The sequence below is a fragment of the Malurus melanocephalus genome, unplaced genomic scaffold, assembly GCF_030028575.1.
Source record: "Malurus melanocephalus ecotype Western Australia unplaced genomic scaffold, MMel_1.1 scaffold_22, whole genome shotgun sequence".
Classification (NCBI taxonomy): Eukaryota; Metazoa; Chordata; class Aves; order Passeriformes; family Maluridae; genus Malurus; species Malurus melanocephalus.
In genome coordinates this window covers 3,672,988-3,699,601 of record NW_026623254.1, presented here as the reverse complement: position 1 = coordinate 3,699,601, position 26,614 = coordinate 3,672,988, and the positions used below count along the sequence as shown (strand labels likewise).

General features: G+C 42.7%; 1 protein-coding gene across 1 annotated transcript in view; it reads left to right on the top strand.

The window, feature by feature from the left end:
- The first annotated feature begins 43 nt into the window (after window positions 1–43).
- IQSEC3 (IQ motif and Sec7 domain ArfGEF 3) overlaps window positions 44–26,614 on the top strand; it is a 94,224-nt gene continuing 67,653 nt past the window's right edge. Inside the window, exon 1 of the mRNA XM_057390090.1 lies at window positions 44–258. The gene's annotated coding sequence lies outside the window, so the exon portion shown is untranslated. The remainder of the gene's footprint in view (window positions 259–26,614) is intronic.

The window sequence follows — 26,614 nt, the reverse complement described above, 5'->3', positions numbered from 1 at the left end:
GCCGCCGCCGCCGCCGGGCCAGCCCGAGCCGCTTCAGCACCACCAACAGCTCCCGGCTCAGCCGCCGCCGCCCGCGGGCAAAGCGGCACCGGCGGGGCCCGGCGGCAGCGGACGGGCTGCCGGCCACCAGCACCCCCCGCCGCAGCCCCACCAGCACCCCGCCGAGAAGGACGGCAGGGACAAGGGCTGCTGCTCCGCGCTGCTCCAGCACAAGACCCCCCAGGCCATCGGCAAAGGCGTCCTGAGCCGGAGAGCGGAGTAAGTGCGAAGGGGGCGGGCTGGGGTGGCGGCGGGGAGCGGGAGCGTAGCGGGCTCTCTCCGGGCCCGCATCCAACAGGGAACTGGGTTATACCCCCCTGCAGCCTCGCACGGAGGGAGAGGCAGCGTGTGGGTGGGTGGGGAATCCCTCCCTCCATGCGTTCTCGGGGAGAGCAGGCAGAGTGCWAAGAGGAGCCAGGATGCTGCTTCCRAGACGCGTCAGCTCCCGGTTCACCGCGCTCATTCCTGTGGACAAGTGTCTGTAGCCCGTTAGGAACCCCTTGGGCAGCCCACCCGCGGTGCTCACACCCGGCATCGTGCTCTCGTTGTCTGTCAGAAATAAATAAGTCCGTGATCGACCATGAGTGCGGTTTAGCTCAGGCACAGAGAAGCCTCGCAAAGCACAGCAGCGTTGTGGTTGCTTCTGTTTGCCTTAAGTTGCTGGTATTTGTCAAAAAAAACCATCATCCCTGGAGTGAGCTGGGGTTTTCCTGCCCTCACTGATGTAAGGGGTGCATTATATTACACGTGATATGTATAGGTTCATAGAGATACAGATGCTGTACATAGATTTGACATTTAGGATGCTTGTCACACTCGTGTGTGGGTTGTCTTTTTTTTTCTGAGTATTTTCTTTTTTTTTTTGGTGACTGGCGCCTGACACTGATCCGGCTCTCCAAAAGGACAAAGTCTTTTCTGGCAGGTCTCTTGTCTTCAGTGGAGAAAGCATGACTACTGAAATATACTGTGTGTGCATGACTGTATAGTAAACAAGGATGAGCATTCCAGTACTATAGGTGGTGAAAAGGGCTACTGTTGAAGAGCAACRTTCTCTTGTATTATGTATTCAGTATGTGCCATCAGTTCACCAGCTGGTAATTACAGCTGCAGTCAGTATTGTAATTTCCTTTGTTGAGGCACTTCGAAAGCAGGGGAATGTTTTCTGGTTGAAAGCCAGAGTTAGTGAAGTTAGAAGGAGAAGGATCATAGATTCTGCTATGGCTTCTTTTAGGTAAGAAAGAAACTAATGTAAGTAGTAAAACTAKATCGAAATGTCTTTCCTAGAATAGTCTTTATTGTCTAGGTAATAATAATGTCAAACCAAATGAAGTGCASAACACACAAGTGTGTATTAAGTACACAAATGAAGTACAGAAACACAAAATATCTTCTTTGTCTCTTTTGACAATTTAAATGAAAGAACCCTTCTCTGTCGTGTTTGTTTCGAATACACAAGCAGAGCTACGACATGGAGCTGGATTTTCCCCTGGTTTAAGTAGGGCTACAGCACTTCATAACAGATAAGCATCTATCCTGTGATTCTATGAAAATCASGGAAGATATCGCTATTGAAAGAAATGCTGTTAAAAGAATAGGTGCRGTCAAGGCATGCTTGAATCCCAAAAAGCATATGCTTGCTTGTAAAATATTACCTCGTAAGACTCAATTTTGCAATCACAACTTAGAGGAAGTGAGTGGGCTCCTCAGAGAATTAATACAGGTAGTAAGCTTTTGCGGGATCYGGCTCTTATTCATCATGCAATATCTGGAGTTTAAAAAAAGAAGTGGGGCCAGATCCTGAGCTCATGCAGATTGATGWAAATCCACAATAGCATGGTTTGAATCCCTGAAGTCAAACCTGTAAGAAACCCCAATGAAAATTCATAATCAGCCTCATTGTTTTTTCAAGAGTGACTCCCTGCAGTGAAGGCWTTGTAAGAAGCATCATCTCGGCAAGGGCTTTCCTTGCTTCTGCACAGAGTTTCTAACATACGTCATTACACAGACTGAAGAATCAATTTCTATGCATAARCCTAAACACTTCTCCCTTTTCTGAGCTCTTTTTGCAGTGGGGTTTGGCTGGGGGAAGAATTGTAGGGTTTTCTCCTTCATGCCAAAACACACAAAGAGAAGTGCATTAAGAACACAGCTGATTGCTGGTATATCATATGATGATCTTTCTATTTCAGATAGATAGAAGGTTGGATGGAGCCTTTTTTGTGGAAAGTCAGGGCTGCTGCTGGGGATAACAGAGCAATCCCTGCAGCGTTCTTCACTCAGGAAGATTAAAATAGACTGCTTCTGTTTCCTTCTATAGCTTAGGCAAACTAAAATCTTTGTATAGAAAAGGAAATAGAAGAGATGCCAGTCTACATTTCTCACTCCTGCAGGTTCTTTTTTTTTCCCCCACTGTATATATACTGAGTTTCATCCTCTCTCATCTCTGACTGTTMGAGGGAAATCAAAGAGACTGCAAAATCTAACTTAAAGGCAACTTGGATGGAGGGTGATGAGTCTTTCACCACCTATTGACAGGATGCCCAATWTACCTTATGATTCAGCTCACCAACCTGTGAGTTGTATTTTTGCTYTAGTGTGACAGCAGGGGACATATACATTAATACCTGCACAGACCAAGTATCTGCTCTCTCTTCCTTCCTCCCCATACCTAAACATGTTTCTCCCTCTGTTATAAACCCTGAAATTCAACGTTGTCTATTTTTTTCTTAGCCAAGAGTAGAGGACTGACTGACGAGTACAGAAAATGGCCACTCTAAACAGAACAAAAAAAGGGGATATTTTAACATGTTGAGATGCAGTGGCTGAAAGCAGGGGTTAAAGCAGCAGCCAGGCAGTGCCCCCCATCACTGCCCAGTAATGGAATTTCCTCTGTCCTCATAAAACAGGAGGTTCTGTCAGGCTSTTTAAGTGTGGACTTGTGCTGGTCCTTCTCACCTCAGACACAGCGCAGGAATTTTGCTCATTTTGAGTCAGGTTTGAGGGTTTTTTGCAGCCCAGCTTATCTCAAGCTCTCGATAGAAGTCAAGACCTGAGCTTTTGGATACATGTGACCGTTCATGTCTGCTGGGACAGTATTCTGCAATGGATTTCTTCAGCAACTGAAGCATCTCTCTTATTTTAAAGAAAATGTATTTCCTATTTTTGTTGTTAGTTTTTGTAAAAACGGATAACTTTTCTTTCTTTAAAGCCTTAAAAAAAAGCCCCAACAAAACTTACATTTTAAAAGGGAATAAAAGCAAGCCTATCGCTGGAAATGGAAGAATTCCTGAGTTAAGCAGAGGGCCCCTAATTGTTGCTGAATTTTGTGGAAAAGGTGGTAGTGAGYTTACCTACAAAAAGGAGAGGAGGAAAAGGGGAAAGATTTTTGCAGAGATTTTCAGCAAGAATTAGGCTGATTATTATTCCACGGCATCTGTCTCTTTCTACCTTAGGAGGCTATTGCATAAGCACCTCACAGCTTTAAAAACAAAAAAATAAGGTCATTCGTCATGGAATGTTTTGCTTCAAAAATACAGGTTGCCAAATTAGCATAGCTCAGATCACCCTTACTAGGCAGCCTCTCRTCTTAAGGGACCATCCCAAAGTGTCGGCAAATCCTGCGAGTATAAATTTTCCATCCCTTCTTTATCAGAATACAACCTCCTTTGCCAGTCCCCAGTACCCTTCATTGAGTATCAGGGAAATGCCACAGGGTTGAATTGAGCAGATTAAGTCTAAATGACCCAAATCCTGCTGGTTTTTATCAGAGAAACTCTCAGTAGGAGCTGTCTATGGAAGGACTTCAGATTCTGAGCCCAGGCATTAGCAGGAAAACTCACTCCGATAAATACAATTAGAATAATAGCTAATAATCCATTACAGTTCCTTCCATCAAAAGACATGGCTGCAATTCACAAACATTCTRTATTAAAGTGGCATTAAAGTCTTCTTTTAACCATGTCATCAACAGTGAAAAGAAGACATAGAAACATGTCTAGCATGACATAATGGATCTAAGTATTGTCTTTAAATTAATAGCCTGTGTTTGCTCTACAAGATAACTCCTCATGCAAAACAAACTCTTAGAACTCTTGGAAGAATTTTTCTAAAATCACATTTTCCCGGAGGTCTTAAAGCTCATTTTGGATTTGCATTGGTCTGAAATCTAAACTATTTTATTTTGTATTGGTTTAGGACAGAATTTTTTATCTCGGTAAAGAGACAAGTTTTAAAAGACMCTTTTAAAGTCACTTAGTTGCTGTTGTGTTCTGTGACTGTTTTCTGGGGTTTTGTTAATTTCAAAAGCTCAATTATGTAACTTTAAAATGAAGATATTGCATATGCAGAGGTGCTGTTTTCCATAATTTTTCTTTTCAACTATGCGTTGATGTTCTATTCTATGGATTATCTCCAGGGTAAAGACATTAGGAAAAAATCCYACTGATTTCAATGGAAGCTAACAATAACTGTAAATATTATGGTTTACCATTAACATATTTTGCTATATTTGCGCATTGCACCAGCACAAAAAACCTCCAGCAATTAAAAAAAAAGAAGTTCAGAACAATTCCAAATGGCTCGTGTACCCCAGATACCCGTTCCTTTCACTCTGGGAGCACAAGGAATGCTACTTTTGCCCTCTTCTCTCAGTCTCTCAGATTTCCTCCAGCATATTCCAGGGTTTAACTCCCTTGAGCTTTCACACACCAGAAATAGTTGCATTGGTGCTGCCCTGGGTTCTGCAAATCCCTGCTAGCAATGTACTGTCTCAGCATCAGAAGTTATTTGGAGTCGAGTGCTGTAAGCGGGTTTCAGATGACAGAGGTCTGCATTGGCACAGCTTCACAGATGTTAAAGTCCTGCTTAGATGATTTTGGAATAAAGGGCACACTGAGAGGAAAACAGAAAGAAGACTCTGACTACATCCCCTTTAAAGATATATGCATGCTGCTTCCATTCACATTGCAATCAGCTAAGACATGCTTTATAACATGAACACACCTGCACTGCACCTACAGCAGGGCCTGGAAAACCCCAGGCTGAGGAACACTGAGTTAAYGATTCACAGCAATAGTTAAAAAATAACAGATGAAGTGAGAGAAGGAAAAGGAYTTAGCTTAGGAAAGGTTCAGGATGAAGTTCTAGATAAAAATTGCTGAGTAAGGAYGGCACAAGGACTTCCACCCACAGGGATAACACTTCAGTAGGATGCTGTATGAAGTCCCAGCCAGAGCAAGACAGTGTCAAGGCTGAAATTTCTATTGTGGGAAATCTCAAGGCCAGGATGGGAGCATCAGGAAGTAAGAACAASGAAGGAATTTTTGTGAAACAATGTCTAGCAGTGCTTTGGACAGAYATCTCCTCTCTATCTGTGTCCTGAGCCAAGTTAGAGCAACACTCAGAATAGCAAAGACTTGTACAGATCATTTAGCAAGAGAAGCTRGGGGCTGACAACAACAGCAAAAAGCTGAAATTTAAAATGCTTAAATAAGAAGGGATGCAAATGCATTATTTTGTGGATGTTTTATAGGATGGTGATATTTTTATGTCACTCAGCTCTATGTTCTGTTGCAATCAGGCTGCTCTTCTGTGGTGGCAAGGGTACTTCTCTTCCACATTTGCTGTCACTTCCCMGGCAGATCCAAGGTAAGGCTCTATGGGAAGCCTTTAGGAGCAGTGGACTCCCATGGCAACACTGTTAGCATTCAAAAGAATTCACACAGGACKGTTTGGAAGAGTGTTAACGGGGAAAATGTCCCAGCTGAGTAGGTGTTAACAATGCCCCTAGAGAATTCCGGCGGGGGTCTCAGTGCCAGGTGATTCTTGAGCTTGCTGTCCCACTCCTTGGAGCGAGTGGCATTTCCACATTCTTCATTAAATGATGATAGGAAAATGCAGTTTAGGYACGATTCAGACAGTTTATGCATATAGCAGGTGGTTACTTACATGAGGTAGACTGTACACATTCCCACCTATGCCAGAATAGAAATTATTTATACTTTTAGTCAGAATAAMTCAGAGAAATCTCACCTCGAGGTGCTCATCTAGTCCTCAGATAGAGTCAGACMAGAGCCTGTCAGCTGGAAGTTGGGTCTTGCATTAATTATGGTGTCTTCTTACTCATTAAAAAAAAAAAGGTTCATGTGATAAAATAATGTGCACTTTTGAAAGCAAAAATACCTCTACATGAATCTATATATTAGATTGTAAAAATTTCTCRGCTTTATTTTTTTCCTTCTGCCCTGGAATGCAGGTTGAAAAAGGAAAAAAAGCTACTGCCTGTCTACCATAATCTTTCTGTACATAGGGYTTATTCATCTTCTGCTTTCCTGTTATTTTCCTTATAAATGCCATTTTAGCTTGCTTATTTTCTTCTTTCCTTCCGAGTTCAGCAGTGGTCTATTTCTCTTTTCCARTCTCAGTTATGAAACCTTTTGTTTTTCTCCCTTAGGAAAACGTTATAGAAAGCCAGAAATAATTCTCTATTTAAAAGATGRAAAATATTTTATTCATTATAAAATTACCTGTAGCACTTGGTCCACATTCCATGGAATTACATAAAAGGAAGTAAGGAAAAAAAGAAAAGAGTAATTTATAAAGAAGAGTCTGAAATGTGACCATTTTATCTTTTTTTCCTAATTGTTAAATATACATACATACATATATATATATATATATATATATATGTACACACACACACACACACACACACCTTCTTTTCCCCTCAAAGAGATATATCTTGAAACAAACTATATTATTCTCATATTCATCTATTCTGGAATATGTAATTTCATTTAGTTAAGCCCTAGGTGAGAAAATGAGAGTCTCGACTATTGGATTTGTTCTGCCCAATGGCTCTGTTTAAGATCTCAGTTGGAGSATTGGACTAGCCCCCCTAAGATCAGACTTTATTGCCTCCTAACTTTAATTTTAACAGACTTGTGATGCTGGACTGACCCTTTCATCTCTGTGTATTTTAAGATCCACAACAAAGCAGTTGGAGATGTATTGTTATAGACAGCAGTGGGCAGGTAGATCAGGAACAATCCTTTTTCTAAATTCCAGCATAGGGAGCAGCCTAAAGCTCCTGTCCTCGCTCGCAATATGTATATTTGCACATAAAGAAATGGAACATATTTGCATGAGCATTTGTCTACAGAAGTGTCTCAGAGCCAAGTTGAAACAGCACCTAGTTTCTGTGCTTTTTACATACAGAAAAGCAAATCATCTGCTGGAGGAAATCAGTGCATCCTTACTGACGTCAGTACAGCCATGACAATTTACATCACCTGAGGATCTGYACCAGATTTTGTGTATCTGTCCTCACACGCAAATCCACATCCCTGCTCTGGTGTAAATGAGTGCTGGTAATAGCAATGGGTAGCAATGCACAGAGATAACAGTGAACCATGAGAAAACCATTAAGCAGCGTTCTCATTCCTTCTCTAATAAGTTTSTGATGTTCTCTGATGGTATTTTAATATAAGGTGGTAGGAGTTCTGTTGCTTCAGGGTTATAAAGATATATTTGCTCTCTTGATAATGCTTTTTTTTTTTCTTTTCTCTGTGTTGTGTATGCACAGCCTGCTTCTTCCCTGTGTTATTGTATTATTTTTATTGTTTTTGCAAAGATTATGCTCATTGCTCACCTGTTATTTTTGTGTGGTCTGAAGTTACACTTTCTGAGGGAGATAGAAGTGGATCAATATTTTCCATGATTAGTCATATCTAAGAGAGAACATTTTGATGAAATTGAAGTGATTTTGAATACAAAATTAAAAATGGGAAAATCTTATCCTTCCTGTCCTCTTCTAGTTGAAAACAAGGGATCTGTGATCTGCASAATTAATGAAGCTTGGCTTCCAGAAGATTTGTGTCACAGTTACATTTTCTGATGCCTAACAAGATGTGAGTTCTGATCTAAACTTCTCCTGGTGTTGAGGCTTTTATAACATCTCACTCCAACATGGAGACTTCTCTGTGAAGAAATGGCTTCAGTTCACTCAGCAGCCTTTTCCTCACAGGAGAAGCTACAAAGTTCTCTCTGTTGCACCCTGCCAGCTACTTTCATGGAACTTGCTAGAGGTTAGTATCTCTGAAATYACTGCAACTGACTCAAACTTGGTTGAAACTCTCTGTAGGATTTGCAGTTACAAAGCAGAAACCAACACAGACACATGCACACAGAGAGAAAGGGAGACACGCACACACAGGGGGAAAAAGGGAACTATTATATGATCAYAGAACTTATATTTTGCTTAGGAACCCAGGGAATAGAGACCAGGCCCCAGATAGTTTCTTGAATTAATGTACCAGTACATCAGAATGGCTGAACAGTCCGCTCCAAATCTGTGACCCCGTCTTGGAACTGGGTTCTGTTTGTAATAGCCACTTCCACTCTTGGAATATTAAAGTTTTGAAGAATTGGGAAATTGCTGGAGGAATTCAGGGGACATACCAGTAGAGTTTTACCACCATGGAGTCTGTTGTGCCTCCTGGCTTTGCATATTAAGTTGGTGGAACCTCTTGTTCCACCTGCCAACATTTGCATGGGCATGGGCTGCTGCTGAGGCAGTTACTGCTAGAGAATTTATATTCACTGAAGCTCACTAAAGCATCTATGCCTTTCTCAAGAGAAGTACAAAACTGAAATTATTACAGATCTTACGGAGGCTTGGGATTTTGCACAGGTTTTGCTGTGCTTTGGATGTTGTTTCACATTCTGACCTTTCTATTAAGATTCAGGACATTGCTGTCAATCTGTTTGTCTTTGTCACGTTGCTTTCTAGGCACCCCTCTAAAGTTGGTTCACATCATCCTGCTCCAGTGTGAGAAYTGCTCTGACACTGTTGCCTTCTCARCCTCAACATCCTGCATCTCAGTATGGCAGTGCCTGGGTGGAGCCTTCCTCCATGGAGCATCCTTGGATCTGCCTCCTGGAGAAGTGTTGTTTTGGCCCTAAGCTTCTTCACAGACTTTTTTAAGTGATAGCGTTTTCAATAAGAGAGAGTATCACACTCCGTATTTGTAGAGATTATTGCCTTTCTTTTTACCTCAGTCAAAGAAGTGAAATCAGCCTTGTCTTTTCTTGACTTTTTCCTGCCTGTAAAGAATTCTGATTCGGCCTCTTTCGGGCAGTTCAGCTCCACAGTCAGTTCAGAATACTCACAGATGTCCTTGTCTTTAATTTGCTGGTTTTTAATTTGCAAATCCATTTCCAGTAGGACACCAGTAAATTGCCTGTGCCTGCCTAGGTATTCACATGGCCCCCTTCACCATAGTAACTATCTGGATTTGTCCTGATATCCATGCACACTGGACCACTAACCTTCATCTGAACTAGCAGGGAATCTGAGGAATCTCCTACCTCTGCTCTGAGAATTCACTGATTCCCATGCCAAAGACCTCTCTTCAAGTAATTTTCTTCTGTKAGGTTTTGTGCTAATATATCCACATCCAGTCAAACTGCTGAAGTAGATAGACAGCATGGCACAGTAATTTGTGCTATTTTACAATCTAGTTCTAAGAGCCAGATTCTGCCACCACTGAAATGTAAATCTCCAAGGCTGAACTCACTGAACTAGGTGGCTTCAAATTTGAAGAGATGTGAGCTAACATCATACACATCTTCTGATGTTWCAGATCTTCTTGAACTGACTTCCATCCCACCACTGGAGCTAGTTAGAGTTAGCCATTAGCCTGTYAGATTCTCTGCATACTTGCCATGACATTCATTTGGGATGGCACAGCCAACTGCTGTAATACTTCCCCCAAGAATTCTTTATTACTCATTTGGGAGCTGTGATCCYCATGTTAACTTCAGGAACATCCATTGCTGGTCCCTTGTTTCCACTGAGAAAGGAGTGAGTTTCTTATCTTTGTCAAGCTGAATACAGAAATATTTTCTGCACTAGACATGCTCTGACTGGGACTATTACTCCACCTTTATCACCTCATTTACTGTGGCTCCTACACAGCCAAGCTGATAGGGAATGCCAGATTGTATCCTTGATGGATATAAAGTGTTGGCAAAGAGTTTGAGTCTCAGACATTCAAGGAGATTTAGCTTCCCAAAGATGGAAGGAAGAATCTACTTGTTTTTAAGGCAGAGATCAGACTTCTGCCAAACCCCGCTGGCTTTCAGCAAGTTATTTYACAGGTAGGCAGAAGAAAGGAAGTACTGTGACAAGGGAAGAGGGTAAGAAGAGGATGAGAGGCGTCTACAGTGTGTCTCTACTCTCTGCTAAGGGCAACCCTCAGGCTGGCTTTTAGTCTATATTAACCCACTTCAAATCCCAAACCTGGAAGCATGGTTGGAGSATTGCCTCAGGAGTACATCCCAGGAGAGTGCACATATGCACACTCCCTGAAGCCTSTGCAGCTCTCAGAGGAAAGGAAATGCCATAACCTGGGCTTCAGCAGAGGCTTCAGCAGAGGCTTTCTGCAGGGAGACACGAGCTGGTGAGTGAGAGTGGACAGCAGAGGGAGGAGTTACAAGGGAAAGGGGARGGGGTCCAGTGGACACTGCAGAATGCAGGAGGGCCAGGGAGCCCCAGCAAAGGCTCCTGTGAGGTTTTTGGTTGTGTGGTTCATTTCCATGTGTTACTCTAATGATGCTTTGGTGTCGCTGGGGGAAGGAAGGAGTGACAGGGGTTTGCATTCTATTTTCATGAAGCCTCTTACTCAGGAGTTAATAATAAACAGCAAACACTGAACATTATCCTTAACAGAGACTGACTGGTTGAAGCCCAGAAGTCATCTCCTGGGCGTGAGGAAGGAGCCCACTACTGTATGCCCAGAGTTTATCTCATCATTGTGGGGTGAGAGGTTTATCAGATCTCATAAAGCAATGCAGTTTAACCTGGTTGGGCAGTGCTTGGGTGATCTCCAAGAAACACCCAGAGTGCTAGGAGAGGACAGTGGGACATGTCTGCAGACAGCACATTTTTTGGGATGTCTCTGTCTGTCATGAATACCCATTTCACAGATTAAATGTTGGGGGCTGGCCACTTGTGTCCCCTCCCAGGACCAGAGCAAAGGTGTTATCCCTGTTCACATGCCAGAGTAAATTCATCCTCACTATTTTGTATCTTCCACTATTTTGTCTCATTGATAACAGGACACCTTCTTCATTGTCTTCATCTTGTGAAGTTGTTTTCCTTTGTGTGATGTAGGTTTGAGATGCTGACAAATCCTCACTAAGCAATTTACATCCTGTTACCTGAAGCACAAATAATAATATAAAATAAAAGGAATCAAAGCAGTTTTTCTGCTGCAGTTTTTCATAAGGCTTCACTGCAGTCTGCTATGGCCAGCTCCCAGATCTAACACCAGAAACACTCACATTTAAGAGATGAGCATATATACACATTAATATTACATCTTTAAGTGCTTTAGGATGTACTGCACTTATTCTCRGGTGGAATATTACTAGTAAATGTTCCTACCAATATCTAAAAGTGCAGCAAATATCATGTACATAAGCTTTACCTCTTACCTCTAACCATGGCAAGATCTTGTGGCAGGGTGAATCATAGAAATATCATGCAAATGGAAGCAGCAATAATAATAATAATAATAATAATGATGATGATGATGATGATGTTGTCTCTTCTGCATTACTGTCTAGCAGTAGACCCTTCAGTTCTTACAAAAGTAGTTGTCATGTGGCAGGAGGGAATGAAAACATGGAAAACGTTTTGCCTGAGTTCACCCAACCAGTTAAAGCTGAGAGTAAAACCTGTGTCCCAGGGCTCTGATCTGTCACATAGGTGCACTGCCTTAAAAGAAAGAGACAAATGGGACAAGAAGTGTTAAATATGATGAGGTCACTTCTGCGGCATAAATAATATTGCTCTAAATCCTGAAATCTGATTTACTCCCTGGACAGTTTGATATCAGAAAGAATTTTGGCCAATTAAAGATCTGTAATTTGGCCAAAAATCCTTAACAGCCGTTAGTGACTGGTGTCAGTTATGTACACCAGAAAGAACGAGCAGTGGAGGCAGGAGATAAAGCTGAATATTGAATTTGAGGAGGAATTGTGACATGGTTTCAGGTTAGCAGRTCTGTGAATGTGTACTACATGCAAGTCCAGCGAGGTTTACAAAAGCACCTAGTCTGGCAAGAAATTGTGTTGGAGTAAAAAAGTGCAGGAAATCTTGCTGGAGGTATTTTGTTTCTTGCAGCGATGAACCAGYTATGAGCTGCACAGAATGATGAGGGGTAGTGAGAGAAGGTAGGTTAAGGATCTGTAGTCTGCTGTTTCAGCCTGCTTTGATGGCAGAAAGCTCAGCAAGCTCKTGGAAGACACCAGAAATATTCCTCTCATGAAAGCCAAAGGAAAAGCCTCTTACAGAGGCAGGCACTGCAGCCTGGGGGAGCAGAAAGTAATTATCACATGCAGAGTGCACGCCAGTAAGTTTACAGAGTACCTTCTTCAAAAAACACAGCCTAGCAAGACACAGTTTCTTCTTCCCCCAGCTGTATTTCCCCTCCSCTGTTCTCCTGTTAAATACAGAGCCACAGTGGGGTCAGTGGGCTCCATCCCCTCATCCCCTGACACAATCACAGCAGTACATGCAATCACCAAGTCATGCAGACAAAGCCTTGCACTCAGATWTTTCCTGCCTCACCCAAGGAGAGCTCGTGGATGATGGATTTGTCTGGCTTAATTGGATTCCAGGCTGAATTCTAATGTCCAGTAATAAGAAGAGCATTTGTGTTTCCCCATCTGTMCTGGTTGTGGCACAGGGTTTGACGGTAACAAGTTTCATCAGCTTACCCTGACAAGGTGCTACCCAGGGACATCACTTKGAAATGGATCCCCCATCCTGTCTGGCTTTTCATTCCTTACTGTGACAGCCCCCAGTGGGTCACACACCCAAGTCCTTCTGACACTCTGGTTTGTGGATGAGAGGGGGAACACCCTGGGAATTCTTACAGAACTTGTACCACAGTCAGTGGGTGAATTCAGTGTAGACCTAGGCTGCATTTGTTAACAGCTGAGCTGGCAAGRGAGGTCTGGAATGAGGGCAAGAATGCCTTCAGGATGTGAATGTGCCTTGGATGTTTCTGGAATTCCTTTTTCTTACCAGCAGAGTTATTTGTGTTGGTTACTTTCTCTTCTCAGCTTGTACTGTAGGAGGATACTGATTTCCTGAATTTCAAAGGGCTGAGGATCTTGGACTATCATGATCTCACTCTTTCTTCATGTCTTCCCGTTCTATTTTTTTTTATTTCTGCATTCTGGTGTTATTTGCTGCTGCTTTGAATTCCCTGAGGTGAACACTAACCAGAGGCACAATTTGTAACTGTTCCCTTGGGATCCAGTGTGGCATTAGCTGGAGATATTTCACAAAAAGTAGTTAAAATATGACGAAATTAATGACATACCTCTATTACTAATCCTTTTGTTAAAGTCACAAAGAAAAGTTAGGACCTGAGTGGCTCCTGATAGTGCAGTGGCATTTGCAAAGATGGCAAGAATGAAACTGGAGCCCCTCTCCAGACTTCACTGGCTCCTATTTATTCTCACTTATTTCACCCTTGTTCCTCTTTCTCAYTTGCAATTTTAACCTCTCTTTGCCCCAAAGCTCCATTCTATGGCTCTGCTTTGAGAGCAGAGTGTGAGAGCTACACTGCAGTGGCTGTGTTTGAATTCAGCAGTGCTGAGAAYAAGCCTGCTGAGAACAAAGCTGTGATTCCCAGACAGCTCTTGGGGGRACGAGAGCATGGCCTGACAGCATGTATTGAACAGGAGGACAGGCAGGATGAAGTGGCATGTGGATGGTAACCTGTATCCCTATCAGAATATGCCTTCCTTTCCCTCTAGATATCCATCTCAGGCAGGCAAGTGAAATCTGAAGGAATGAGGGATTCAAAAGTACACAAACATATATAATCACTCACAACTGTCTGTGAACTGTCTAAGTGAGATGTGCTTTATGTCACCTCTCCCCAGTTTTTATAGCAGGTGCCTTACATGGGTTTCAGAAACCATGAATTAACAAAATCATCAATAAGGAAAGATGGAAGGGAATATTTGCCCAGTGATCTTTTTAAATGAACTTCACATTTAGTTGTTTTATTTAGTGGTGCAGTGATGACTACAGAATAAAAGCCAGCTCTTATGACCTGTGTTTTCTGCTTCAAAGAGTAAGTGAGCACATTCTGAACGAGGGACTAAGAATGCCCCAGAGATAGCTTAGGAGAAATTCTGAGTAAGCAAAAAAGAAGTCATGCTACAAGAATGAAAAATTAAGTAGAGCCTTCTAAGCAAGAGGAGTCAAGCTTGGGGAGCTTCTGACAAAGTACAAAAAAACACAGGTGGGAGATCTCAGTAGGCAAGCAAAATGCAGACTGAAGCAAGGAAAATGCTGTCTATCTGTCACCCAGTTCCTGCTCTACACCAAAACAAAGAGCCATAGTCACATGTGCTGCTCAAACCAAGCCCAGCCTTCCTCAGTATCAACCTTCAGACCACAGCCTGTGGAGCTAAAAGACCCCTCTTTTAGGAGGAGTCTCTCCTCACACTCTTTTAGACAACCTCTTTGGCCCCTCTGTTCCTGTACTGTTGTAGCAGGTAGTGTGGTGGATGCTGTAGGATCAGCAGCAGACATGGCTTTGCTTTGRCACAAATTTCAGAGATGTATTTGTCAATACTAACACTGCAACAGAGAATGCTCCTATTTAAACTGAAATAGAAGATTTTGTCTGCTCCCACTGCCCTCTGCTACCTGGGGAGATCTCTGATGGCAGTCTGACCATGGAGTGGCTACCATGCCAGTAGACTGTGTTTGAATTGGAATAAACTAAGGTGAGCTTAGCGGTGTTTGTCTAGCCTTTATGAGGGTATTTCCGTGGGTGACAAATCCAAGTTTGCTCAGCRAAGATGCTGTGAAAGTCCAGAGCTGCATTTGTGAGGTTGGAGTTGCTGGGCAGAATTGAGGTGAGTGCAAGAGGTCTGCATTTCAATGAAGAGACATGCAGAACTGGAGGGGATGCTGCAGGACCCAGACGAAGGCTGAGTGTTGTGCCAAGGACTAGCAGATGCTGCCTGTGGCAAGATGGCTGAAGRAGAAGGACTGGAATAGCATGAGAAAGAGTTGGGCAGGACTCTAATGTACCTAATCCCCACTGGAAGGACAAGCAGTAACTTGGACATCTTTCTGCATCAGCAGCAGAGCTGTGTGGGTGAGCAGGTCTGTGCTAGCAGGGTTTGGGGGCACTGGCAGCAAATGGGAGCTCAGGACTAAGCTAAAGAAKGTGCTGCAGGTGAGAAGAAGCTGCAGAGCTGCACAAAGGAAATCTTCCTGCACTCTGCTTGTTACACACAGTTGCTATCAATTTTTCGCTTCCCCAAGCACTGATATTCATATAAATCATGAAGAAAAAAGAGAAGTTCCTCAAATGAAGGAGGAAAGGCTCTGTAGCTTCATATTTATGAACTTAGATAAAAGAGAACTTGATAGGGATCTGGAAAAGTAACATCTCCATTTTATCCTGCCTGTCACAATGATGAGGGCAAGCCTTGRCTGATTACTTGCTACTGAACCCTCCCTTTCCCTCGTCCTCTGTAAAGTTCCATTTCTCAGGGGCTCCTTTTCGCTGAACAGTTCAGGCTGTTCTTTGTCCTTACAGCCTTGTGATCTCTACTAGTACCAAGCCAGAAATCACCTCATTTGCTAATAGGTATTCCAGTTAATAATAGCAGGTCCATCCACTGAGGATATTTCTGGCCTGCTTTGCAAGACAGCAATGCTCTTTCAATGGCACAGTGCTGGCATAAGGGAGGGAACTCTTGCACCCGTTTGTATAAATGCATTTTGCACACAGTCTATACATCCCTGAGAACCTGGGATGTCCCACAGCACTCACCAAGCTGTAATTATAATGGTGGAGAGAGCATGACAATTCCATAGATGGCTGGAAATCTTCTGGGTAGAGCGCCTTGCGGAATTCCCATGCCCAGAATTTCTCCATGTGTGTGACGGTTTGGGGATTTGACTATGAAGAATCTAAACTAATTTTCTCAATCAGTCTTTTGATGTTGTTGTTTTAATTATTAATTACATCAGAATAGGTTTTCAAGAAAAGATAGATTGAGCTATCTCCCGAACTGCACTCAAACCAGTCTCCAAAAAAAGATTTTCCCCAGAATAAACTATAGACTTGAAAAAGAAAATTGCTCAGATGTTTTGTCTGTTCCCAGTGTCTTCTAGMTGCTTAGTGTAACATTCCTGTTCTGTTACCTTGGCACAAATGGAGAGTAACCATGGAAGGCAATGAAGCCAATCCAATGGAAGTCCACAGCCATGAACAGGCAGAAGTGAGGAGGGAGCAGGGGCCCTTGGTGTTCTGGTGGACCTGCCAGTAACAGATGCAGATTTAATTAAACTTTCAGTAGCTGGATTGAGCAGTTAATAGCGAAAGTTATTTCATCCTTGGTAGAAGTACAGGCTGCATTGCTCACTGAAAAAAGCATCCTGAGTAAGCAAACAGGAAGGGTAGCACTGCACCAGCAGTGGCTGTTGTCTGTGTGAGAGCAATTGGCTGCAGCAATGGGCATGAGATGGCTCACAATGCCACAGCAGATTTCTGGGCACTGCTCCATATCTCAAAGTTCATGCCCATCCTGGTTCTACCACAAGTGAGACAAATATACATCAGCAATTTTTTTTGTTCTTTTGGCCTGTGTTTTAACTTTTAGCCCCAACAGATTTTTATTTTCTAACCACTCAAAGTATGAAGTCTTTGTTACCCTATTTCCTCCTTTTTGCTTAATTCAGTCAAGGATATCGGAGAATCACAAATAGGAATGTCATATGAAGTCAACACATTTCTTTGCTTTCACACTCCAGTATTTAAATAAAAACACATCATCATCATCAAGACCCTCACAAAATGGAATGTAAGTTACCCTGCCTTTATCCCTCTTCCCCTACTTCTTCCCTGACACACACTGTTGAGAACAAAATCCCCAGCTTCCTTTCAGTAAGGATCTGACACAAAAGAGGGAGGTAAGTTTGAATAAAAACTGTGAGAGGAAAGGAGAAATGAAATTAAAAATACAATGTCATATGAAGGCATCCTTTGAAACTGCTAAAGAAGCAAAAAGCAAAACACTTCATTATACCTTGCATTTCCCTGCAAAGTGTTTAGAGGGGCACAGGAGAGCAACAGTCAGTCTGTTGTAATACATGCATACTTAATCTGTTTTGCCTCCTCCTTTGACAGACTGAGGGTCTTGAGACAGACTGCAAGCCTTCCCAGGGAGAGATAATAAAGAGAACATTGATACAAGAACTTGTTAAGAAAAATGAGTTTCAGGAGAGTGATTTATGTAAAGGATCTTGTAATCACCCCAGTCCCAACGCTGCCTGACAGGAGTTGTTTTTATGAAGTTAAACACCAGAATGACTGCTGGATGGCCCTCTCCTTAGCAAGGCTGGGTTAATTAAACAAAGCAAAGCAAAACAACAAGCAGCTGGAAGCAGGAGATGAGGTAGTGGCTAATGCTATCAACTGTGACATTTCAGAGGCACTTGCCATCCATGAGCCACAAGGCTCCAGCACATTGTGCAAGATGGCACTTKGGCATCCAAACTTTCTGCTCCTGCCTCAGATGGCCTTACTGCTTTGCRTGGTGGGCAGTCCACAGTTCCCAGGACAGCCACAGGTGAGGTGGCAAGTTTCCCATTCTCAAATGTGGGAGCATTGCTTGATCCCAGAGGTTCACAATCACCTCACAGCTTATGGAATTTCATATAGAGCACATTCATGCAGGAGCCTCTGGATTTGTCTTTGAGGATCAACTTCCAGATGCATTTGAATTTCAGTTTGGTAAGGTTGTACAATTCCTTTTTTTTTTTCTTTTTTCTTGATTGTATTCTCCATTTCCTTCCAATATTAACAATTCCTCATCCTACCTTTCATTGGAGCACTTCTTGGATTGATATAAAAACCCAGAATTAGGATGCCCAAACCCCATTGTAACACTCCCCATCCACCTCTTGTACTTCCGTTACGCTATTCCTCCCTTTTTTTGTTTTGCTCCCTGAACATTTTTCTTCCTAAGAATCTCCCATYGGTCAAAAACATCACATAGCTAGAAAGACAGAGGATTTTTATTTCATCTGAGGTCAAACAGTAAATCTAAGTGCCATTCCCTTGATCTTTTTGAGAAGCAGAGGCTGCCAGTCTTTCTGAGCCATTAGAAGGAAGAGAAAGGTTGAGGAAGGTGAATGAAGTGCTGGCATCTCTTAATTTCATCCTGACACTTGGAGATCTCAGTACCAGCTGTAACAACGTCACTGATTCTAGGTCCTTGCAGACAAAAGCAGCCATGCTGGAGATGTCTAGTGACAAAATCCACAGCACTTTTATTCTTTGTGCACTGTAAGCAGCAAAACCCTTTCCAACAAACTTGGAGCTTCTAGCAAAAGAGCAAAAGAACAGAAACAAGAACTAGAAAATGTCACAGAAAGAGAGCAAAGGAAAGCAAGAATATTACACAAGTCTTAGTTACTGTAGAAATAAAGTGTGAAAACTCAAACTCAATGACCCTGGAAAGCAAGCCAAGCTGTCCMCAGGAGAGAGTGAGGATTAGAAAACAGGCTGAGGAGCAGTGATAAAGAATGCAAAAAATGCTTTGGGTTTAGAATCTCCCAGAAAGCAAATGGAAGAAAGGCACAGACTTACATATGCACAATCAAAGTCCTCCCTCCCTGACCACAACACCTCAGCAGCCCACAATTAAAGAACCTCTCTATTYCTAGACATTCACAGAATTTTGTTCAGAGCACTCAGCACATGAAAAGATCAACCTGTTGAGTTGGACTTAGATGGCCTGCATCTTTCATATCTACAAAGRGACTATGAAATTTTGGATACTATATAAAAGAGGAAAAACCCCAAGAGATTCAAAGACACTTCAAAATTCCTTCTCCCCTTGTTAATATCTCACTGGCACCTCCTTGCCTCAGCTGTGGTTTAACTTCTAAAAGTTGAGTCAGGCTAGTTACAGACATACCTTCAGAGGYTTAAGAGTTCAGCTCTGGATTATGGAGAAGAGGGTGATGGGAACGGTCCCAAATAATTGTCTTTCCCATTTTAAGGATTGTGGCAAAGATTTCAGGCTATGACACTGAACTCTTGAGTGAAGAACACCAAAGAATATCCATCCAAACTGTAATATCTTATCCATTCCAGCTAGCAGTGGAATATGAAGCTGTACACAGATGTGGAAGCTCAATTCACCCTTAGAGTCTTTGCTATTTCACATTCCTAAGGAAAATCAGGCACACATTTCCTTTCTGCACATGGCCTTCAGCAGTGCCCCGGTCATCCACAGAGCATCCCTTTGACACAACCAGGCAACTCCACCTACTCTAAGTGTGCTCTCAAGGCACCCATAACCATTCCAAAGGATTCTGCTTCTCTTCCTCTGTGATCCCAGTTCTGTGGTCAGTGAGAGGCTTTGGTTTGTGCTTCACGAGGGCTCTTACAYAGCAGTGCAATTAAATGTCCATGAGTTTCCAATAGCTGTGTGRACTCTATCAGGACGATTCTTGGCATTCCCACCTTGCACTGARGCAGGAGCTGAAGCAGTTAAGACATTCTCTCCCTCTATATCCTGCCTTAATAAGGTTTTTCTGAAGCACTATTCCCCTTAGAAAAAAAAGAGTTGTGAATTAAGGGTTTCAGAGCATTTGTAATTGGAAACAGTTCCATGAAATAATGGCTGTGGRCTGGAATTCCCCTCTTGCCCTGAGGGACATAGTACTTTTTTTTTCCAGCCCACAAGATTATGAATTTCCATTTACAGTATCCTTTTTCTTTCTGAGCACTCAAACTGACCATTATTTGCCACTGAGACACAGCTGCCTCCGAGACAGAAGGCAGCAGTTCCCTGTAATCTGAATTGCCACTTACTCCACAAAATCTGTTGTACAGGTGTTGGGCTGGCGAACTGAGATCAGGCTGTTACTGGTGCCCTGGTGATTTTTGTTAACCAAATGGAGTTTGACAGAAGACTCCAAGTTTAGACACACAAGTGTGGAACAACAATAACAACAACAAAAATCCATTTAGTTGTCTCAGGAGTTCGAGTGGCTTCAGCATTCCATCTTGCTGGGGGCACTGAGTGTGGTGCCATGGCTCAGGTGCAGTGCTACCTCAGAATGAAAGCTGCTACTTACTGCAGCATCCCCTTCAGTTTTTGGAAGTCTTCAATCCAGCTGAGTGCCCAGAGTGACTCACAAAAGCCAAAGAAGTTTCTTATCCTGTGGGACACTGAGTGTTGCTAAACAGRCCTTTCCAACTCAGTGAAGGAGTTCTAAAGCTCAGTGAAAACTTATTGCAGTCTGGAAGCTTTGGAGTCACCCTGAATATGACTCTGCTCTGAATTTTGTCATTCTAAATGCAGGGATCTCCCTCCAGTTCTTTTTAAATGAGAGCAGCATACCTCTGAAGGTAGCAAGGCTATGACACAGGCAATGCCCAGTGTTATTCCTAAAACATTTCTAATTGCCAGTCTTGAACTAGGTGAGTTTCAGTCTGTGCCTGTTTCCATATGTTTTCTTATATAAAGGTTCCTCATGCTGCAGTTTTCACTAGTGAAAGGAAACAAAACTATCAAACACAAATGCAARGCTAATTTCCCTTTTTCTAATCCAGTCAGCTGCAAAAACGTAGTCAGGAAATGCAGAGAGACTAGTGCAAAGTGATGAAGAATCACACAGAAGCTTATGGGGGTCTAAATGCAGTAGAATGGCATACTCCTGTGGGAGCTCACAAAATCCAGCCTGTACACTTGCTTTGGGACAGCAAAATAATTTTAAGAAAATGAGACATCTTTCAAGGAACATTGTTTTCTGAGGACATGCTGCAGTTGTGTGTGGTATCTTTAGCTTACCTGCAATCTACAGTCAAGCAGGGCAGCTCTTAGCTCCCATCCAAAATGGCTTACTCATCTGAGCATTTATTTGCAAAGAGAGTTCTGTTCAAAGGCAAAGAAACTGTCTTCTCAGGGGCTCACGGTGGAGCAGCACRTCTCAGATTTGGAATCTGAACAGCAGTGTTCCCATCTGCTCCAAATGACTTTAAAAGGCTCAGTCTTCCAAAGTAACCAGGAAATTTCAGGTGCTCAGTTTTCATTAACACTCACAAAAAGACAAAAAGAGCAGTTAGCTCTTCCCAGAATRACTTAAATCCTTAAGTAATCTTCCAATATATTTTGCAAGAGAAAGTGTTTAGCCATCCCTGGCTCAAAGCTCCTCCTCACACAGCTCTGCAKCATTCCAACTACCAGATCCCACCTGAGAGATGGGTAGGCATCAGTGGTACTCCCTCTGCTTTTCTCTCCCCACTACCTGCCTCATAAAGCACTTAAGGGATTAATGGAATTATTTTAAAAGTTGCCTATTATTCTTATTCCAAACCRCTGCCCTGCCTTAATTTTATGGAATATGTTAGCAATGCCCCAGAGGACAAGGATGCTTCACTGCCTTCTTTGCCCAGCTATGTGCCTCACACAGCTTGGAGTCTCAAGACTCTGAAGTTTAGCATCTAGGCATTAATTTTTCTCTCTTTCACAGCTCCTCCAGCTATCAGGTTTCTAATAACTCCCCTTCCCCAATACAAATGCAGTCACATTTATATCTGTGGTCATCACTGCYGCAGGAGGAAGACSAYGCAGGGGGATAATACTTGCTGTCTTTGTTTTGTGTTGAGTTGTTTCTGTGCCTTCAYTTGCCACAGGTCGTGCAGAAGATAAAATTAGGTRATYAGATTACACCATTAGAATGTTTTTCTTAATAATCTTACCTTTATATTGTCAGTYAGGTTTGGGCCAGAAGTGGGAGAATAATTTTTTTAGACCCAGGAGAAGAAAATYAAGTCAATGATMACTGAAGTTTGTAAAGACAATTATTGATAAAATAAAAAGAGGAGGGATTGAAAGGAATGAGAAGGTAGTGTCTTTACAAACAGACTGATTCTGGGGGTAAGGTAAGGCTGATACTGGGAGATAGAAGGAAACAATGCGAAGGATTTCCATAGGAATTCCACTGATTGACTTATCCCAGACTGTGTTAATAGACTACCTGAGCAGAAACACAGAGATGTATATTGAAAGAGGGCAATGTATGATAGAAGGGGGTTTCATTAGGCATTTTGGGGAGCCTGTACCTCTCAAGTACCCCAGCCAATGGGGAAAGAGAGAGGAAACTGCGGTGAGGAAATTGGGATAAAAGAGGCTGTGTCCTCTATGAATTTGAGAGACCCCATGGGAGATGCCCCATGACCTCTCCCTTTATTCATGAATAAAGTTGTGGGACTCCTCTGTCTCCTTTTTGGACATAAACCTATGGTGCTTGTGGATTAATTTTCCTAACACTATGCCCCAGATCAGAGAAGARCTGTGCAATATCTTTCCCACAGCTATAGCATGGGAGCAGACATCAGAACACCAGCAGATGGGATGGGTGGGGGAGAGGAGGCAAGTGTTTTCACAGGCAGCTCTGAACTGTACTAACACCCTTTTACAGCAAAGTARCTTCATTTCTCAGGTGAAGTTCAGCCACCCTAAGCCAAGCTGGATCATGGCGTTAAATGAGGGAGAAAACGCTGCACTCAGTCCATGATTATGGGATTGTGCTACCAGAATAACAGCATCTAGTGGCTGGTCTCCAAGAAGATAAGTTAGAATTGAAAATCCCTTTTCACTGAACACAAGCATAAGTTCTTGTAATCTCCCTCTGGCAACATTTGAGAATATTTATGAACACTAAAACTGGCTAAGAAACCACCCACACATTTTCAATGTATGATAAAGTCTCATGAGAATCTGCGTTTTTCAATAAAATGTGATGCTTAAGAATCAGCAAACTGTTTTTGGTTCCTAGATTGTCCATTGRAAGGTGATTAAAAAAGTTAACCAACATTTAAAAGTCTTTTAGTGCTCCTTTTGGGCCAAACAAGCACTTCTTGTCAGRAGGTTGTTTGGATTTTAGTGATTTTTGAGTAGTTGTTGTTTAATGWACCATCATTTAGACAAAAGCCTGAATGCTTTGACTTCTTTTGCTTCACCCAGAAGTGATATAGGTCATGGCATCTTTGGAGCAAGCTGTCAGAAAGCAACTCAACAATTTTGCTTCTAATTGGACCCATTAACAGAGCAAGGAAACTTCCTACTCATTATACCAAGAATAGCAACAATGCCTTTTGAAAGAGGATTAGCCGAGTATTCAAGTGTGCCAGTTCTCCTCAGCTCTGAAAGCTCTCCACTGATGCCAAGCAGCGAGATTAGTCTGCAGGAGGAGGGAGCCTGCACAGCACTGGTGTGGTGGTTGGTGTTCAGCATGGATGCCATCAGTTGCAATGGGGTGAAAACTCGTAGCTGTTCCATGTGAGCAAGCAGAGTTACAGCAATTCGTACTGGCAGGATAGGCAGAAGAATTCCCATCTGCAAAAGCTAGAATTCCTTGAACCTAAACCTAAAGACAAGGGAAAATGCTGGAACAACATGGAAGGAGGGAAAAAGGCTGCTTTCTGTGTGCATGGTATGGCCCATTGCTYTCATGTTCCTTCCTCATAMTGTTAMGTTCCACATAAAGGAATATGTGTTRGAATCWRGAATAGAWGAGGATAAACCTCATWATTTGAGGACTGTATTTTGTTTGTGTGAGCTGTTTTATAAGGAGAAAATGTCTCAAATGCTTATGTGGAAGTTTGTTGGTATTAGTTCCTGTTGACTGTCTGAGGTTTCCATTTTGCTTGGCTTTCCATTTTATTTTCCCCTTTGCTTGCAGTGGCTGTTATTGAGGATCAGTTAGTAAAAGAGATTTGGTGTTGCCCRTTAGGGCATGTTGCAACTTCTCAGTCTGATCATTTGATTATATCAACCCAAATTAAATCTCTTGCTTATGCCACGCTTCCTACCTCTTGATAAACTTTCTGCCTGAATGGAAGCAGGCAAGGTGTGAGGACTCAAAGCATGTTAATGTGTGCCTAGGGAAAGGTAACATTTTTAATGGCCCCATGAAATAGATCCAAGTTCTAGACAAAACCTTTATCTCTAGGTTTCTTTGAGCATATGTGCCATCTGCTTTTTGCAGTGCAGTAGAATAGATGGAAAATATTTGTTTGAAGTAAGCCTGGAGACTAGAGGAAATAATCCTAATGACACCTACGCATTCTCACAGAGATCCTCCTTTATCTTAGTCAGGAAAATGTTTTTTCTCCATAAGAAGACATCAGGGGCYCCACTTCTCTACTCTCAACATACAAGCAGATGTTCAGCCTCGTGCTGCTCTGCCCATTTGTGTGATACTGCAAGACTTCCATTAGCTTTAGTGACGATTTCAACAGAAAGGTGTTGCTTACTTGGTGTGCTGAGGAATCACTGGAGGTCACTGCATTACTGAGGTTCTGTGTTGTTTTCTGGAATGGAGGAGACTGGTTAAAATACCTGTGAGGCTGGTCTGTTAGCMACAGCTGAGCAGCACGGGTCAGTTTTGTTCCTGTTCCTGTGGTTTATTAGCGATGTGAACCATTTCATTCCAGTTCATTTTGTGTCGCCTTTGTAATAAATGGCTTGCTTTGCTCAGCCTGTAAGTCCAGGTTTACACTGCTCAGGCTCAAGGCCTTTCAATGGTTATGTGAGCTCATTTGCCATTCCAGTGACAGGTTACACAGCATCTGCAGCCCTGTCAGAGCAAGGATAATGCTTAATCCACACAGACACAGCGTGATGCTTCTGTGACAGACAAACTCTYCTTTGGATCACAGTTTAGGTTACACAGTAGAGCACCAGGGTTCAGATGCCATTCTTCTCAAGGGAAGGTGCCCAGTTCTGTTCCCTGTGCTGACTATCCAGTAAAGGAACTTACATTAAGGAGACCTTTAGGGGAGCTAGCGGGCAGAAATTACTGCACTCTGTTCTATAGGAAGTTTCTCCCTTGTTTAAAGGGTCTTTTTTCTCTGCRAAGGATCACAAATCAGGACAGGGGAAGGAGTGTGGGAGAGCCAGATTTGACATCTACAAGCTTCAGCGGTTTAGTGTAGGTTGTTTCTGTCTTTTAATCAGCACACAGCTTCTTCACCCCCCGACTTGTTGAATTCTTCGTGCTGGTTTCTTTCTGTCCTGTGAAATTAATTCTTTTGGCTCCTGTTCAACACGGTGTTAAGTGCCTACTTAATCCTTTGCAGTAGTTTAAGCTGCTGAATAGAGAGGAAGCTTGGGCTATTGCTTAGGAACCGGGACTGAGGTGTTAGAACGGTAGGAGCTTCACGCTCTAGACAGGCTTGCCGTGTGACAGTGGGCAAATTGCATTGCCTGGTTTCACTTCAGCATCCCCCTGTGTGAGCAGATGAGTGTTACTCATTCCCCTTGCAGGGGACAGCACGAGGTGTCTGCCACTGGGGTTTGTGGAGGGCTTTGAGAAGGCTGCCTTTGAAGGCAGTGAGCGCTGCCTGGCTGGACACGTCTGACAGCACTTTGTGGAGCAGAGGAATCAGTGCGACTGTGCTTCCTGACAAAGGGGAGACAGTTTCTGAGACAGCTTTTGAAGCTSAGTTCTATGTGTAGTTTTAATATATTTTAATTTAGACACAATCCAAGATGCCACAAACTCAAAAGTCAGAGGAAGGGCTGATCAGGCAGACATACTGGAATATTCCTAGGTGCTGTCCCAAAGCCAGCACTGAGATTTGGAACTTGAGAGCCTCAGATGGAGAGAATCATATACTACACTTAACAATTCCATTTTCTCTTTGAGTCAGTTTAGGTAGATCAGTTTGACTTACAAACACTGTTTGGTGAGAGAGCTCTCAGGAGGGCAGTTTTAAATTGCTTACACATAATTCCTATTTTTCCAGCAGCTCAAAGCAACAAATATGGGTGACAAAACAACTTCCTCTCCCAACAGGTARATGATGAAGCCTGAAAAGAGGCAAGACATGTATGAGAAAGGCCAAAGAAAACAAAACCAGAGTGTTTTGCTAGTCTCTGACAATGATTGGTATTATTTTTTGCATTATTTGTTTTGATGATTAGATCTGTAGAGGGGTATGACACTCTAAATGCAATGGCACAATTTGCCAGTGAGAATACTAAGAAAAAGATGTGGAGGACGAAATTCAGATCCAGCTTAGCATTTTTGGCAAGTAAGTTSTTTGGATTTAGAGCTCATTTGGGAAGGGAGAGAGGCACAGGTTCAAGTTCCCGCAGATTCAGAGCAAAGGKTTCCTCTCCTGTCACTCAGAATTAGGCAGAAGGGGAACACAGCTCACTCAGTCTTCCACATGCCATATCAACAACTGGAAAATCCTGTTATGCAGGTCATTTATACAACACCCAGAGGTCTCCTTTTGGCCTTCTAGCACACTCGTGAGAGGATGATGTAAGACAAGATATGAGATAACTAAACATAGAGATAATTCCTGCTGCTCTTTTCCTTTCAAATGGAATTTAGCCCTGCTGAGAAGTTCAGAGTTGACATCACTGAACTCTGAGATTTCCTGTTTACCTCAGAAAACAAGTAGAGCACAGGCTGTGGTGGCTCAGGCTTCCA